Below are 14504 nucleotides of genomic sequence, written 5' to 3'. Positions count from 1 at the left end.
TCTGAAGCTCCTACAGTAGTATTAAGTTTTATTAAATCACCTGAAAAATATTCCAAGAGAGAACCACACACTACTATATCTGAACAACTTCACCATTTAAAAAAAATTCCCCAAGTTTTTATCTAAGTCAGCGCAGAGGGCCAGACCAACCCCCAGTCATTTTCCTTTCCCAAGCCCTACTCTTTTAAATCCAGTGAATCTTCATGAACTTCCCCATCTGTTAAATTCAAAAATTGGGGCAAAACAGAACCAGAGGATTGCGAGTTACTTGCCAACTTGGAAGTTGAGATTTCTTTAGTTTTTCCATCTTAAGTATTTAAGTTCTCTGGCATGAGTTTATCTGTAATCAAAAACTAAACAATTACCTAAACCCACGCCCCCCCATCCCAATCATCACAAGCCACTGCCAACTACAAATCGTCAAAATCTGCCCCTCCCCTTTAATAAAGGTATCTTAAAAATCGTTATTTGATAACTTAACTTCAACATTTGGCCTAGTCAAGCTCTTCTGAAGTTCTCCTGAGATGACTGAATATGAACCAAAGCTGCACTGTGCTGCACATTTCAGCTTCACTGGGAATACTCTTCCAAGGAAAAAAGCTGCTCCAATCCCTGAAGGTGTTGGTGCCAAACAGCGTAGAAGTACAATCCTTCTCTAACTCAGTTTGTCAATAGTACTATAGAATCTGTGGAAAATCTTAGAAAAAAAAAGTTTCTCCCCCACCCTCTTCCCTGTTCACACCACCCCAAAATATTTAAGTAAAAATAACCAGTTACGTACTTTATAAAAATATTTAATAAAGGGGTGGGAGAAAAAAGAATAAACTACCAGCCATTACTCCAATGGACAGCTGCGCCACAGACCTCAAAGTGAAAGCTGCTTGTGCTAGAGTTTCTATAAACTGTAAACCTGCAGTGTTCTGATTATCCTGATATTGGGCTTTCTTTTCGCCTGTTACCTCGAGTCATTTGCCTTTGGAATTCTAGACAGACCTAAAGGGAAAAGAACTCAAAACATTTTGCTCCCCCCCAAAAAAAAACTCCCCCCGCCCAGAATTATACACCGAAACTACATATTTAGAAGACTTTTAAAATACAGGGTGAGGAAAGAAAAGTTAAGCCCTCTACTCACAAAACTGAAATGCTTCATTACCCCCAAACTGAATATAAAACCTGTTTACAAAGCTTGCTGAAGTTGTCTCACAGTTGTTCTATCAAATTCAGGATCTCCCTCATATTGGTTAAAAACAAGAACACTTGCCATCTACCATTCCTCCGGGCCTTGAAGTCTGCCCTCAAAAGCTCCAGACAAGATGCATGAGAAAATAGGCCTGAAAAAGAGAAACCTACGACACCCGAAAACCGGCCTACATCCCCGTAATAAAATCCCCTTTATGCTCAAGTACACAACTCCCCCATTACTATTAGGAAAATTTAATAATATTACCATACTGAGTTACAGGAGGAAAAAAACCCCACGATAGTGCCGACCTCACCGATTTTTACCACACCACTGGCTCTCCCTGCGGGGTCTTACACTGGGCTGCTGCTCTAGGATCCTCTATCTATCCTCCACTCCGCCTGCTCGCCGCCTCCTCGTGGTTGCCAAGACAAGCCGCACGCTAGCTTCACCACACCGCACTGGCTTCCTCCTTCCAGGAATCCTCTCCTAGCTTCACCTCCAAATCGTTAGGACTCGCTCCTTCTTCCTAGCTTCCTTCACCAAGTCGCACTGGCTCCCGGGCTTCTCTTTCCTATCTTCACGAACTGCCGCTGGCTCCTCAGTCCTAGTTTTCACCAACACTGGCTCCGAATCCTGTCTGCCGCTCCTGTCTTCCTAGCTTCACTGAATCCACTTCTGCGTAGGCACCTGCGTCAGCTGTTAATTAGCGCCTAGTCCTCAGAATTTAAACATTCATCTTAGGTCAAAGTCCAATAACTCGATGGTTATTCTTGCTCTTCAATTTAATTCACTTATAAAGTCCTTTACATTTTCCAAAGGAAACTACGCTACCGCATTTAAGGCCTTTCAAATTTTTAACTCTTCCAATTACATTCTTAGGTTTTAAGTTACTTCAATCCCTTTAAGTAACTTTTTGCTGAGATTTTAAACTGACTCTCCTTCTAGTTTCCGGATTTTCTTCTAAGTTGGTCCTGGTCTACAGCAGCTTTAAAAAAACCCTCATCTTCTGAGATCTAACTTTTGCACCACCAGAAATAAGTTGATGGGCTTTTACAATAAATTCTTATTGGCTATAAAAATTTCCTTAGTTTTTATTCCTGTAATTTATCCAACATTATTGATTTTAAACTATCTTCTCAGTTTTTGGACGTCTATCTTGTATGTTTGCGTCCAATAGCTTTCTTTTCATTCTATCTTAAGCACTCGCCCGTATTTTCAATTTTCTCCTAGATTTGTCTTTTTCTTCTGCCTACTTACTAGGCTCAGGTTTTCTGTCTTCTAAAACGTGTATCTCTATCTTCTCTAGTTTTTTCTTCACCTTCCTGTACTTCTGTCTTCCGAATTTTCCACTTCAAACTTCCAATTTTCTTTCCTACCATTCCTAATATTTCCGTCTACTTTAGCGAAACAAAGCCTTAATATCAAGAAGGCTTCAAATGACGCCATTTTTACTGCGCCGTGAATTTGAAGGCATTATTTCTGAAACCACCTTCAGTTAAATCTTAAGTTGGCCTTTATAGTATTCTAATCATCTACAACTCAACCTTTTAAAACGTTTAGGTTCGATTTACGTAACCAAACGTTTTAATGTTAAGGTAAAAGGTTGCCCTTCAACTTAAGGCTTTTTTAAAAAAAAAAAAAAACCCAGACTTTGCAGTCCTAGCTCATCAATTCTCTTAAATTTTTCACTCCATGAAAAAATTTCAGCTCTTAACCTCCATCAGGTTCTAAAATTATTTTTTCTTCCCTCTTCCTTTCTCCAACTACTCTTTAAGTCTTCATATTTTCCCTAAAATTTATCGAAGAACTTAATGCAAAGCAGTATCTCCGTATTCTCACTACTTACAATCCCTAAAGAAATACACTAATGCCTATCTTTTTTAACAGAAAAACTTATCTGCGGGCTCCTCAAGCAGCATCTCCACCCCTAAAGCCGTCTCTGCGCTCGCTGCCTCAATGCCTGTCGCTCAGCCCGCAGCGGAGTATTTATAGAACAAGGACAGCTCACACCTCCGGTATTCAATACTCCTCCGCCGCCTTTGTAAGGAAAGCAAAAATAGTCCCTCTGAAGAGGTAAAAATAGAATCTCAGTTACAAAACTTTCTGGACTTTTCCTAACAGTTTATCTAACCTGCTTGCAAGCCCTGTACCTTGTGCTGAAAATTTGGGCAAAAACAATGAAAATCACATCTAGATAAACATCGAATAGCTCATAAAATCTAAGCGCCATTACGTGGGAATGTTTCTAGTAGGTTTTAACATCCTTTTCGTGTTTTCTTGGAGTACATTGGGTACAAGTCAGTGGTTTTGGAAAGAAGGTTAAGTTTCCTGACGGCCTTCCTTTTCATTATGCAACCGAACTTCAGCCTCACAACTGCAGACCGCAGCCCTTTTAGAAGCCGTCAAGTTTGGGGAGGCACCCCCCCCCCCAAAAAAAACGGTCTCAGGTCCTGCGAGGTGGTTTTGATGTTTATACCTCACCCGGCTCATTTGGCCTTTTATTCGTAAAATACAGCTACTCCGGGTTATCCACTTAACAATTCTACTAATTGTAGAAATCCACTTCCGGAAAAGATCTCAGCAGTCACCGTTTACTCTTGTCCCCTGCAAGAGAGCTGGACCCATCTGAAAGGCTTAACACAAGGGTGGGCTTGTTACTTTTGTTGTTGATTTTGTCTTTACTAAATACCAGCTAGACTCCTACACTTTTGGTAGTCTTGTTTAGACATAGCCTGGACTTTTTGTTCTTTCCAAACGTGTGCTGTTTCAAGTATCCGGAAAAGCCAACGGTTTCACTGTCAAAGACAGACCTTCGGCTACCACTCGCGGAAGGAACGTGTTCTAAAATGTTTATGAACCTTTACTTAAGCGTTTACTAGGTTTTTGTGGTGCCCCCTCCCCAAATTTTGTATTATCTCCAGTTTGATTCCCTTAAGACTTTTAAAAGTAGAGCACAAAGGGAAATAACTTTTTCCCAAACCCAAAGCCTTTTCTTTGTCCAGGTTAATCAGTAGTCCATCTTAAAAACACGTTCTCTGGACTACCAAAAGGGAAATCCGAGGGAAGCACCGGGAAAGGAGAACTGCTGCGTCTCCGACGTTTGAAGACATGCCTCAGTTCTCCCGACTGCAAGGGGGACCTGTCTCACGGGCGAGGGCTGAGGATTTAGAAAAGACAATGGCGCCGGTGGTTTCCAGACACGCCTTCCACGCAGCTAAAGCGACTGCGGCGACAAGAAACCAGGAAGAGGCCAAGCGGGACAGGTACAACCTCCAGAACCCTCGGCCAGTGAGTCCGGGGGTGGGGGTGGGGCTCGATCCCCACACCCCAAGCCGGCACGGCGCAGGGATATGCTGGCCGTGAGCCGCCTCCCTTTGTGAGGCGTCGACTCGCGGGCGGTGTTGCCGGTTCTAACCGGCTCCAACCGGTCCCGGCCGCCTCCGGGGGCGGGGGCGGTGGCGGTGGCTGTTGACGCAGCGCGCCACTGCGCACGCGCGCCCCACCCCAAAGGCCGATGCCTAGCCTAGAGAAATGCGTGGGGGAGGGTGGCAGCTGTCCCTGGTTGGGGGTTTATTGGTCGCCGCTCCAACTTTTCACCACGCTTGGGCTCCTCTTCTCTTCCAGGAGATGCTGCCTTTCTTTTCAGCCCGGATGGCCTAACCTTCACGTCTTCCGTCTTTTGTCATTGCATTATCGCAAAGTCATCCATTAACTAAAAATTTTCGCACATCATCCTTCCTCTTTAATTGTTCATTGTAACAGCCCTTGAGTGTTTGTACGTCACCAGATTTTGTTAATCTAGGTTGCTTGAAACAGAAGGGGTCTCAGAGATTGACCTAACACAGCTGCCTGTTTTTGTTTGTTTTTTTTTGGAAGGGGGTGTTAGTTGTTTTTTGAGGAGAGCAGTGGTGAGATAAAGTGGAACGCTGCAGGGCACATGGTGATTTAAAACCTAGACCCCAGGACAGGGTGGCCCCACTCTCTGACCCTCTCTTAACTCCAGAGTTTTTAATTCTAGAACGTGTGCAGATGTTTACGCAGTACATTCCAAAAGGAGTAAATGGAGTCCATTGGCACGGTATAGGTTAGGATGGCCTCTTAAAGACTCTAATCTGTATTTTTAAAACCCCTTTGGTTCTTAAAAATGGCACTGGTTGTGAAAGGGTGAGGGAGCAAGCTTGGGGGCCTTTAGCAAGTGAGGGTTCTGTACCCTGTGCTAACCTCATAACTTTACTAACCGCCCCCCCTTCCCCGATAAAGCAAGGCTAGCTTAAGCAGCTAATTAAAGTGATGTTGGTGAAGCTGTACTTTTTTAATCAATCTTTCTCCCTGTAAGAGTGGAATATTACAGAGAAGCCGATGGTTCCCCTCAGACGCAGTTTTGATATTTGCTCAGGCACTGGAAAATTTTTAGTAGATTTTTAGGACTGGAAGGAGGAAAAACTGAGTTGGGTCACCTCATTTTACAAATGGGAATTTGGGGGCCTGGGGAGTTTGGGATTTGCTTAAAATCAGACACAGCTAATTAGTATCTGAAGTTATTCTTGAATCTAAGAATTCCAATCTCATGGCACTTGCCTTTCTCTCCCACTCCCTCTTACTACTAACCCCCCTTCTTCCAGGGCTTCTGTCAATCTCCTCGACTGCCCTTCTCTAGGGCTTGGTGGGAATGGGAGACCTAGGCCCCCATCTTGTCTGCGATCTCTCGCCCACTCTCTCTCTTCAGGAGCCACTGAAATAAGAGCCCTGAAGTGCTTTAAGTAGCTGTTAACATAGTTAACATCACCGACTCAATGGACATGAGTTTGGGTGAACTCTGGGAGTTGGTGATGGACAGGGAGCCCTGGCGTGATGCAATTCATGGGGTCACAAAGAGTCAGACACGACTGAGGAACTGAACTGAACTGGACATAGCTAACTAGTCATTTCCATTCTCCTTACACACAGGTGTAGCATTTTGCTTATACTGTGAGAATGGCTGTGTTGTATTTGGCTAATTCCCCCTGAATTTGGGGAAAGAGATTTGAATGAAGCTCAGCAGTCAGGAAACTTCGGTGAGAGGTATGGCTTGCCAAAGAGACAATTCTTACCTTTTTTTCCCCAGTTGGTAAGTAAAAAATATTTTAGAGGTTATGAACACTGACCCTCTTTTTTACTATTTAGGCCTGAAGGTTTACTGCCCTCATCTCTCCTAGCTTTTGCTTCACAAAATTAGCCGTCTCCAAAATACTCCTTAGCAAAATACTAATTCCTTCTTCTTCTTCTTGATATGGTGAGTCTCTTTTTTTCTGTAAGATATTTAAACAAGATGGCCTAAATTTGCCATTTTCTTTGGTGAGGAGATAGATAATACATTTGATTATGAGCCTTTCTCTCAATTCTTTTGAACCAAGGCTCTCTTTAACACAAAACTAAATTTTCTTCAAGGCATCTTTTGTCTGGCCCTCGTTCATGTTCCTTTTACTTCATAACATTCTAAGGCAGCTGGTCTCAAAACCCTGTTTATTCCCCTCTACCTCAGTCTGAAACCTGGTCTTTATTTGGGCCTAAGGGCACAGGTATAAGAGGGCTAATCCATTTCAGCTGATGGGTCACCTTGTGCTCCCACCGCACCCTCAAAATGCCCAGGCTAAAAATAGGAGGCTCTTGGTTCTGGTTTCTGGCAATTACTCTCCTGACAGCATGTGACCTTGGGTACTAACCCAAATAGCTTCTCAGTGGTAATTTTCTTACGTGTAAAATGAGGAGATTAGAGGAAAGGAATGATGATGCGGAGTCTATAAAATGCAGTAAACAGAGATGAGACGGGAACATGGAAGATTTTAGGCCTCCTGGCTGTAGCTCCAAGGAGGTGGGGCACTGAAAAGGACTAAAGTAGCAAACATTTAGGATCCGGCATCTACAGCGTCTGTCACCTAATCCTTCAGAATCACATCAGGCCAGAAACCTCCAAGAATGCTAGAATCTGCTCCACCTCCTCTTTTTAATAAGGCCAGTGGGGCTTAGTCAAGAGAAGTTTCTGAGGCCTTTCCTTTCTGGGTTTAAGGTTCAGAGGCCAGTCTGAGTGGGTCTTCAGGGATATCTGGGAACCCCCCACACCTCTTTTCTTGTATTTCCTCTAAGCTTGTGCTGTTTAGCTAATCCTTTGTTGCCAGAGACAGTTTTGGAAATGCTGGTCAGCAATAAAGTGAAGTGAAGTCGCTCAGTCGTGTCCGACTCTTTGCGACCCCATGGACTGTAACCTACCAGGTTCCTCCGTCCACTTTTCCAGGCAAGAGTACTGGAGTGGGTTGTCATTTCCTTCTCCAGGGGATCTTCCCGACTGAGGGACTGAACCTGGGTCTCCTGCATTATAGGCAGACACTTTACCATCTGAGCCACCAGGGAAGTGTGGTCAGCAAAAAAAGGCAAGGGGGATCCACCCAACCCCCATCCCGGAGAACAACTTTCTTGTTTTCTAAAGACTCAAGAAATTTGCAGTTCCCAGCGCCGTTCTGCTGCCCACCTTCCCCAAGCTGATCTCTGGAATGATGACTGCACAAAAGTTAGCTCCCTCCTCTCTGCACAGCAGACAACTCACACTGTAGGAAAATCCCACAGAGGTGGATGCAGCTCAGAGCTCCATTATGCAAAAGAGAGGTCATTCTTTTCTAGGGGATTTTGGACAGCTAAAAACGTACCCAGAGAAAATCTAAAATCAACCACTGAAATCCACCAGACACATAGTTTACCTCACAGAGAACTGTGGGCAATTCTAGCAAAAACAGGTTACAGAAACTAAAAATGGCTGTGTCATCAGCCTTCCCCAAACTATTGTTGGGAAGAGACAGCCTGAGCCTCTCTCAGGCACTGAACATAACTAGGCTGAAGAGTAAGGGAAACATTCTCCTCTTATCTTCCCCCGAAAAGCAGCCATCTTAAAGGAACAAAATTGTGACATTTGCAGAGATGTGACTGGACATACAGACTGTCATACAGGGTGAAGTAAAAAAGAGAAATACAGTGGAACCTAGAAAAATGGTACAGATGATCTTTTTTGCAAAGCAGAAATAGAGACACAAATGTAGAGAACAAACGTATGGATACCAAGGGAAAAAGAGGGGTGAGAGGGTGGGATGAACTGGGAGTTTGGATTGACAAATATACACTGTTACACTATGTGCAAAATGGATAATTAGTAAACTATTGTATGACATAGGAAACTCTTCTCAATGCCCAGTGGTGAACTAACTACATGGGAAGGAAATCCAAAAAAGAAGGCATATATATGTAAACACGTAGCTGATTCACTTTGCTGTACCGCAGAAACTCACACACGTTGTAAAGCAATTATACTTCAATAAAAGTTAATAAAAAGAATCCAGGGACTCCCCTGGTGGTCCAGTGGCTAGGACTCTGTGCTCCCAACGCAGAGGGCTTAAGTTTGATCTCTGGTCAGGGAACTAGATCCCACATGCTGCAACTAAGGCCCAGCACAGCCAAATAAATAAATAAATAATTAAAAAAAAAAAGAAAAGAATCCATCTTTAAGTGTAGGACGTAGTGGAAGAGTTCTGTGTAGATAGAATCCTCTTTCTAGGGGAGAATATAGGCGAAAGTATCTTGAAAAAGAGGTTTCTCATCTCCAGTCCAAGAACATGCTGCTAGTTCCCTCTTTATTTGCCACATAATGTTCTTGGCCCTGGGCCCTGCAGCCTATTTGTGGATCTTTCTGGAAGGCCAATCTGTAGCATCATGAGATGTAGGAGGACAGAATGACAACAAGAGGCAGAAGGCAGCTCTGTTTCACCCTGTTTCTCCCCAGTTTAAGGGCCCTTCACCGGCTTCACCCAGAACTTCCAGACCTTCCTTTCCTAGGCTGTGCGCCCTCCCTGTGGCCTCTGCTCTTGTCCTGGCTAGCCTTGAGTGGAGACGGTCTACTGACCCCCTCCCTAGGCAGAGAACAGGGTCTCCCAGCTTTCTTCAATCCCTTCATTGTGCCTGGTGCACCTGCAGGACAGGAAATCTAGTGGCAGCTTTATTTTCTGTAATATTTATTGAGCACTGTGCCATATGCATTCCGTGGACCGTCTCTTTTCAGTTCTCACGATCACCCTGTGAGGGAGATGCTGTTGTTAACCCCTTGGATGGATGAGAAAACTGAGGCCAAGGCTGTCTCTCTTGGCATCACTAGGGCCTGGCACAGACTAGAAGCTCAAAATGTGTCTATTAAATAATAATTAAATGAATACATTGGAATAGTATCTCTTTTGAAAGTGAAAGTGAAGTCGATCAGTCGTGTCTTGACTCGTTGCAACCCTATGGACTGTAGCCCGTCAGGCCCTTCTGTCCATGGGATTTTCCAGGCAAGAATACTGTAGTGGGTTGCCATTTCCTTCTCCAGGGGATCTTCCTGACCCAGGGATCGAATTCAGGTCTCCCACATTGCAGGCAGACTCCTTATCCCCTGAGCCACCAGGGAATCCTTAAATTAAAAAAACAGAATAGTTTTTTTTAACACAGTAGATGCCCAGTAAGTGCAGTGATTGGTAACCCAGCCAGGGAGGGGCTGTGAAAGGATAACTTGGCCCCCATCTAGGAATGTCCAGTCCAGGGACACTTTTGTAAAGTGAACTCAGTGGTTCTCTGAAGTTTCCAGCACTTTGTTGTACTGTGTAAGTATTGGAGGGTGGTGGTGAGGAAGAAGGCAGTGATTAGACAAAAGCTTGATGTGCTTTGATAGGAACAAAATGCTTTCAGATGTGACACAAACATGATCGCCCAGCAGGCTGGAGTAAAATAGCACTGAGCTGTACTGGGCAAGAAACTGCAGAACTTCTAGACAAACTGATCCACAGCGGTGGGGGAAGGGCGGCACCGGAAGGCTGTCTTCAGTATCCATGGAGCTCTGGCCTCCAGAGCGGAGGGCAGGTCTCACTCTCGCTTCACTGGAGGACTCACTGTAGGAGTTGCTGTGTCTAGCCCTGACCTGTGCTGGGGGCACTCTGGTTACTCACCCTCTGAGGCCTGAGAGCAAACCTTCCAAAATAGCCTGGAGGGACTGTAAAGCTTCCCAGTGGGCAGCATGCATGTGTTCAGTCACCCGCTGAGGTCCAGACGGATGCTGTGTTAGCATCACACACCCAGCACAAGGCTAGAAAACACTCCTCCCCTCCTACAAACACACACACTCACACTCACACACACACACAGGTGTCCATTCTTTCTCCACACAGCTGTGGCCCACATCCAGCAGAGACCAGTCTCATGGAATAGGGGTAGAGGTCACGAAGCTCTAGGAACCTTGCCTGCGTGCCTGTGTGCATGCTCAGTCATGTATTCCTCAGCACATGCCAGATAAAAACTGAAGCCCATGGCACCATGGGTCTTTCTCCAGGGCTGGTGTAATAGTAGAGGCTTGCAGCAATTGAGGCGGAATGGACCTTAAAGCCCTTTAGGTGATGGGAGCTCACTAGAAACCAAGAGGAGCAGGCAGGGAGACAGAAGCGAGGTCTGGGAGGACTTGAGTTACCTGGAGAGGGAGTTGAGACTCGACTCTTTGCACAGAAGGATGGCTTTTGAGCTGGGAGAGGCCCTGGCTTTGGGTGGTATTGTGTAGCTGCTCTTTGCAAGGTGGCTGAGTTGGGAGAGGCCACAGAGTGGAGGGCACCAGAGTCCATCGTCCCAGCCTGGGCCAGACGTCATGGAGGCTTGGATTGGGGTGGATGGTCGCATGGGACAAGAGAAACAAGACAGGTATAGGTCTGCAGAGGCTCTCTGGGCTCCCCACACTGGCCTCCTCCTCAGCACCCTTTCCAGACTCATGTTCTTTCCTCCTTTTTTTGGCCACACTGTGTGGCATATGGGATCTTGGTTTTCCATCCAGGAATGGAATCTGTGCTCCCTATGGTGGAAATGCTGTAACCATTGGACCCCCAGGGAAGTCCCCCCACTTTTTTAAGCATTCATATTCATCTTTATTTATTTATTTTTGTGGGGGACCAAACCCAGGTCTCCCGCATTGCAGGCAGATTCTTTACCAGCCGAGCCACCAAGAATACTGGAGTACCCACTCTCCAGGGGATCTTCTTGACCCAGGAATCAAACCAGGGTCTTCTGCATTGCAGGCAGATTCTCTATCAGCTGAGCTATCAGGGAAGCCCAGGTACTCAATAGATGTTTATTAAAAGAAAGATTCTTTAAATTCTATAGTGCTTTACAATTTTCAAGTTTCACATGGGGTTTTTCCTTGTGGTCCAGTGGCTAAGACTCCGAGTTCCTGATGCAGGGGGCCTGGGTTTGATCTCTAGTTAGAGAACTGGATCCCACATGCTGCAATTAACAGCTCTCACAAGCCACAACTAAGACCTGACACAGCTAAATAAATAGTTAATTTTTTAACAATTTCACACATGTGACTTCATATAATCCCATAATAACCCTTTCCCTCCACCTTTGTATTGCCCCTCTCCCTTCCCTCTCCCCACAGGTAACCACTAGTTTGTTTCTATGTCTGTGAGTCCAGACGCCTGTTCCTTACTCGCAGTGACACAACTGCCTGGAACGCCCCTCCCCTTCTCTTCAGATGACATTCTCATCACCCTGCCCAGACGTCACTCCTGGGAAAGGGCCTCTCTGACCAGCGCATCTGAAGTCATCCTGTATCACCACCCCGCAGTAACTCTGTCACAACACAGCCTATATTTTCCTGCTTGAGTATGTGTTTGGTAACACGTCCCCCTCTCTTCAGAGGGTCAAAGGGCCTCCAGGGTTTGCAGTCTGGTTGGCAGGGAGGATGGGATGTCACTGCTGGAGGCTGAAGGGGACAGAGGAGCCTCGGGCTCATTCTTCATAGATACAGGAGAGATGGGTCTGTGCCATCCTTCCTACAAGTCCCGGCTGTGGACAAAGGGAGGGAACTCCACAGAGATGTCCCTTGGCTTCTTTTGAAAACTTGTTTCTCTAAGGCCAGAGCTCATTCTGGCCCCTGCATTCCCAGCTGCTGCTGCTGGGGAGCAGCTAACCTGAGATGGGGCGCAGCTTAGAATCCAGAGGAGGGAAGTGGGGGAGGGGAGAAGGAAGAGAGAACTTCCCGTGTCTTCCCCGCTCCCCACAGACGTCACTTCTGCTTGTGAGTTCCAGAAATGGACAAACAAAATACTGCCCCCAAGAAATCAGAGCATCCAGATAATTTCTGGGGAGCGGAAGTGGTGCACCCCCACTACTTAGGTGCCCCTGGGCTTGTTTCAGCCCTGCTGCCCTGTAATCCAGGGGCGTGGCGGGAGGAACCGGGGCGGGGCGGGGGTGGGGGTGGCGGAGCATGCCCTACAGAGTGACTTGGCTCAAGAACCATAAAACGGTGATAGAAGCTGTCATTCCTCTCCTTTTGCCTTCCCCCAAGGCAGGAATCCTGGGGCTCCTGGGAACATCGGTTGGGGGCCAGCCCTGGCGTCCCATGGCAGCACAGTGCCCAGCATGACTGTAGTTCTGACGTGTCCACACCAGACGGGCCTTTGGTGTCACCAAGTCTCAGGCTGCCTCAGGCCTCTTCAGCCTGCAGCCTGCAAAAACCCAAGAACTTTAGACACAGCAGAGCTTGGGAAGAAGGTGGAGCCAAGAACAGCACTGGGAAAAGTATATGGGTGGAAATTTCCATGACTCTTCTGCCAAAGCAAAGACTTCAGCTGAGGCCCAATACAGAGACAGACCTGGGAGCTAGAAACCATCAAGGTCACAAAGGGTCACCCTTCCTCATTCTCCCAGATCTTTGTCACCAGCTGCCCCACCCTGAACCTGGGCCATAAAACTCAAATCAGTTGTGTCCCCTCTATTCCAGCCCCACTTGATATCAGTCTCCTAGTTTCATGAGACATCCCACCACCTCTCCCTCAAGGACACGGGCCAACCTCCCGGCCAGTGGAAGCCCCTGCTTTAGGAGCCACATCAAGGCCCCTTGCCTCCTGCAGGAAGCCTTCCCTGCTGAATGGCCCATCCGTCCTTCGGTCACCCGTGGCCATCATTGTCCAGTGACCTCCCCAGCACTCTTGTGATCATGCCCTTTGCTCAGTGACTCATCTGTTACCCTCAGCCATGGTCTATGACTTTTATTGCTGTTTATCACTTATCCTTGAAAGCACAGTCCAAGTCTTCCTATAGCCCTGCCTCAGCTCAAAATAGTGGTGCACACAGCTTGTACAGCATCCACACAGACCATCCTGTATGTCCTCCAGCTGGTGAGACTCTGAGAGGCTCACCCCAGGTTCCAACTGCTGGTCCCCAGGATCCACCCCCAGCCCAAGCCTGCACTTCCCCAGCAGGAGTCCAGTACAAATATTTACAGGCTTGACCTCTTTCCCCACTCCACCCCCACCCCGGTCTGAATCCCAGAGAGGATGAATGATGGGGACTCAGCCCGGGATCCTGGCCACAGCCTTCCCTGGGGCCTGTGCAGCCATGCCCACCAGCCCTCAGCCCCAACCCAGCAACATGGGTGTCCTGGAGCCAAGCAGGTGTCTCCTCCCTGTTCTTCCACTCAGTCGAAAGTCACCTTCCCTCAGTCCCCCAGAAGATCATGAATCTCTCCCCCTCTGCACCCCATCTGGTTCTAAAACTCTTTGGCCTTTATAGAGGGGTCATGGAGAGAGTGGCCTTGAGAGTCCCACACACTTGGTCTCAGCCTGGCTCCCCCATTGCTGGCTATGCCCTGTTATGTGGCAAGTAAGTTAACCTCTCTGAATCAAGTTTATTCCTCAGTGAAATAGGGGTGATCTGTGTAGTACCCCCTTCTCAGAGTTGTGAGGATGTCCAGAGCTTAGTATAGTGCCTGGCTCAAATGATCCACCCTGTAAATGGTGGCCGTCACCACCTTCCTTCCCCCAACTCCTGTACTAAGTAGGTAGCCCCTCCCAGACTCCCAGGTCTGACTGGAGCCAGGCACATCTCAGGAAGGGGTTAAACACTGCAATGACTTCATCCTTGCCTTGGAGGAGGAAGGAGGCAGAGAAAATAACAAAATCAGGCCAGAGACTGGGTGGAATTTTCCAGTGTTCATAAACAGGGCCATCTGGGTTGCTAACTGTGGTCACCATGGAGACGGTCACGTGTGCCTGCTTTCTGGTTATTCCAACCTGGCTCAAGGCCTATGACACAAGCTCCAGGCCTCTTCATTGGCTGCCACATTCTCTTGCCACCAAAATCTAGCAGGAGATTGGCCAAGTGCAGTTACTGGGCTGGAGTTAGACCTTCCCCACGCCACTGCTGGAACCTGCTGGAAGCTGTTGTTTTGAACCAGAGGAAGATGGAAAATAGGCTGCCAGAGATGTTGCCATAGCAACTCCTTTCC

General features: G+C 46.9%; 1 long non-coding RNA gene across 1 annotated transcript; it reads left to right on the top strand.

The window, feature by feature from the left end:
- The first annotated feature begins 3296 nt into the window (after positions 1-3296).
- LOC112585215 lies at positions 3297-5714 on the top strand. Its single transcript, XR_003109660.3, has 2 exons — positions 3297-4446; positions 4808-5714. It is a non-coding gene; the product is annotated as an uncharacterized LOC112585215 (long non-coding RNA).
- Positions 5715-14504: the final 8790 nt, after the last annotated feature.

This window comes from Bubalus bubalis, chromosome 5, assembly GCF_019923935.1.
Source record: "Bubalus bubalis isolate 160015118507 breed Murrah chromosome 5, NDDB_SH_1, whole genome shotgun sequence".
NCBI classification, from domain to species: Eukaryota; Metazoa; Chordata; class Mammalia; order Artiodactyla; family Bovidae; genus Bubalus; species Bubalus bubalis.
Note: the sequence above shows the minus strand (reverse complement) of the source record. Positions and strands in the feature narration are given on the sequence as shown.